Here is a 3,549-nt window from a genome sequence, read left to right as displayed (position 1 = left end):
CAACCCACACACATCCTACACAGTAAATCTCCGCTACCCCCCGCTCTTGTCATCCTGCAGGACGTCAGCTGTTGACGGCGCCGCGTTGCGCACTCGCAAAGATTTATTTTTATCGCCTACAATTCCAATTCAATCCAATTCATTTCCCTTGGCTTTCCATCCATTTCCAGCTCTTCCTCTCTGCTGGATTTTTTGTGATTTTTGGCCACAAGTGTGGACTGGAGAAGAATGGGTTGGGTGGAGTAGCGGGCCAGCAATTGTGGAAACATTTGGTTGCCATTCCTTTAGCCGCGCGCCACTTTCATCAAGGCAAAGTGTGGCTGCTCCTGAATTTTGTGGCAGGCGGCTCTGGCTTTTGCCACTTGCCTCTTGGCTTTATGGCCAATTGGGTTAAGCTGGATGTCTGGGGAGATGACTCGTATTCATGCTCATATCGTTGGCTATGCCGCTGCCAAGCCGCACATCAGGCAGCCAAATATATATATTGATATATGACTCCGGCCAGAAAAATGCACAAAAAAAGGGAAGAAAAAAATGTTGCCTAGAGACAAAGGCTGCCAAAAGTGCAGGTGAAACAATTTAAGAATTTGTAGAAATTGTAGAAAGAAATCAGGAAAGTTTGTGCGTAAAGCTTTAATTTATATTAAATATGAATTTAAATGAAATTGTAAAATTTGCATTGCACAGATTATTCTTCAAATATATTCATGGCAGAATTCCTTGATAACTCGTCAACTTTAACGATTTATGTTTGACTAATCAATCCACCAAAATCTTGTAGAATCTCATGAAAAAATAAAACCCTAAAAAGAGCCAATATGAAATATTGTTTTATTAAATTTTCAGAAAATACTTAGCTATAGTGTAAGCATATCTGAAGTCTTATAGGTTAAGCTTTTAAAAAGTAAAAGAAAAATAGTTGAGAATGAAATAAAAAACGATTATCGACGAGGATGGGATTCGAACCCACGCGTGCAGAGCACATTGGATTAGCAGTCCAACGCCTTAACCTCTCGGCCACCTCGTCACTTTCTCTCTGAGAATCTTTTGGTCGTTCTTCTCTAGGCCTAAACTTCTCTGCTAGCACCGCTTAAACTTTCTTCCATCTCTCTTCGCTCTTCACGCTGTTCAATGTCTGTTTCTGTATGCCTTTGTGCGAATGAGAGTTATGAGCGGAAATTTTGCTATCTAATTTTAGAACTGGGACAAAGCTCTGGCCATTGTTCTGTTCGGTTGATGATAACTGGTTTCCAGCCTTCCCTACCCCTTTCCAACAGCTGCGCTTGCCTAGATCTTATATAATTTATGGTTAGATAATGAATAAATTAGGTGCCAACTATGGCCATAAGAGATCGGGCAGCATGGAAGTCATCTCCACCTCGCGCAGAATGCAATTAGTGCTGGCAATTGAGTGAAATAATTGAGAGAATCTTAATGTGGCATGTGGTACGTACAATAATGAAGATGTTAATGCTTATGGAAGATGGTAGCACTGTAATAACTTTTCATCAATCACGCTGCTTAAGAAGAAATCTTTTAGTTTTCAGTTTGATTCCCGTCGAAAGTCTCTCCGAAAGTCTAAACCAAAGATCTCTCCCTACTACCCAATCAAGTTCTCTATCAAGTGCTTTGCATCTAAGATTTTAATGGCCAGATTATCACATTGCTAATCGCGTGACACGACACTGCATTTATGGAGTACCCTAACCAGTTCCTTGAACCACAGGCTCTGATTACGGGCCCCAAACCACGCCTCGGACTCATCAGAGAAATCAATTTAAATTAATTTTTACGAGCGGCAAACTCTAAAAGTTATCTTTCCCCATAATATACTCGTCTGTACGAAATTCTTCAGCCTCCTGCCCCACAGCGAAACTTTGTTAAATCGTATTAAGTCATAAAAAATATTGCGTGAAGAGGCGAAGAGCATATGAAAGGGTCCAAAAGGAAGGATACCAGAAATTGACTTTGACGCCTTTATGACGCTTCGTGGTAGGGGGCAGGCGCTTGTATAGTTTTACGATCAGACACAAACCCCACACTCCCGGCAGATATCGGGTTAACCGTGCATAAAATCCACCAAGGCGTTGGCGGCAGAAACTTAAATGGTTTTACGACCGCAGGAACCAGAGCCAGAGGCCGTGGCATGGGCATGAGCATGGGGGGAATCTCATAAAAGTCAAACCAGCAAAAGCACCAAAAGAATTTTGATGAATGTTGTGTGAAGGCGTTGTCAGGTTTATGGATACGTATCTGTATCTGTATATCTGCATCTGCATCTGCAATTGCAGTAGCATTCAATGGGTGCTGAAAAGGGGTGGGCCAGGCTGCTAATTGAGCATAAATCAGAGTTGGTAAAAATGTTCGTTACCAAGAATTTATTGCCTTCAGATACTTTGTGCACTCTGAAATTCTTTTGAAGCGCTCTTGCCCTCTCTTCTATCTCTCTTACAGTTAGTCGCTATCTCTTTCGATTCTAGCAAAGTTTTCTAATACAAATTGCTTCGACACTGAAGCGGAAATTTCACAAAGTGAGGAATCCAGTGAGTGGGTAGGCGGCCAGAGGTTGTTAAGCCTGGAGGATACTGCTTAATTGTGTTAATTTTTGGTGTGGTAAGTGTAAAATGAGAGATATGAATGGAATGTATAGAAAAATATGTCTTAGAATAAGTATTTATCAATCTTTCAATAAAAGGAAAATTCGCTTCATGGCATCTTTTTGCATCCAAGTTCTAGATGTAAATTCAAGCTGATGGACAGCTGTTAGGCCAACTTATAAAATCTGCCCTGCCCGTCACATGCATCCTCACAAAAACAGCACACCCGGACACCCCTTAGGCTACAGGATATCGAGAAAAAACTAGCCAAAGGCCGACGACAAAGTGGTCAACATGCCACAAACTTTTTTGTTAGTTATCCCTTAGCCAATAGTGGGTGGACAGAAAGCGTCCCTGTGTAAGGAGGTTGGGGTTGGGCTGGCGTGGTGTCACAGTTCCGTGCTTTGCAGAATTCTTCTCGAACATTTTTAAACAATTTAGCGCAAGAATTAAAAATCGCCAACGCCGCGCAACGTGGAAAACTTTTCATCGCAACGCAGCACAACAACAAAAAAAGTAGTAAAGGGAGGAAAACTTTTGTACGCAAAGTTTGTCGGGTTATAAATTATCCTCTCTAGGGGCATTGAGAGGGGTGTAGGGGAGCTGCTCCATACAGCACCTTTGGCACTCTTTGGCCCAATGCTGGTTGGACGCCTTTTTTAAGCCGATTTTCATCTTTCGTTTTCGGGTTTTTCCTTTTGCCATTGGCAGCACCGTAGACTTTTGGCGCCAACGGGTTTGACTTGTACAAATTGCTGTGTCGACCAGAGCATCCATGCACACACACACACACAGATATGAACACTTACACTCAGACAGACGCACCCGCACGCACAGGATATAGCGGGTGGGATTGAGGTGGGTTTGGGGTTACTCGACATTCTCGTCGTCGTCGTCGTCGTCGTCCTGGCAATGTAGACACGTTTTTGTCTCCTCTTTGGCATACTCTTTT

General features: G+C 42.6%; 1 non-coding gene across 1 annotated transcript; it reads right to left on the bottom strand.

Annotated features, from left to right (window-relative positions):
* Positions 1 to 945: 945 nt before the first annotated feature.
* On the bottom strand, positions 946 to 1,027 carry Trnas-gcu. The gene has a single exon. It is a non-coding gene; the product is annotated as a tRNA-Ser (tRNA).
* Positions 1,028 to 3,549: the final 2,522 nt, after the last annotated feature.

This window comes from Drosophila guanche, unplaced genomic scaffold, assembly GCF_900245975.1.
Source record: "Drosophila guanche unplaced genomic scaffold, DGUA_6, whole genome shotgun sequence".
NCBI classification, from domain to species: Eukaryota; Metazoa; Arthropoda; class Insecta; order Diptera; family Drosophilidae; genus Drosophila; species Drosophila guanche.
Note: the sequence above shows the minus strand (reverse complement) of the source record. Positions and strands in the feature narration are given on the sequence as shown.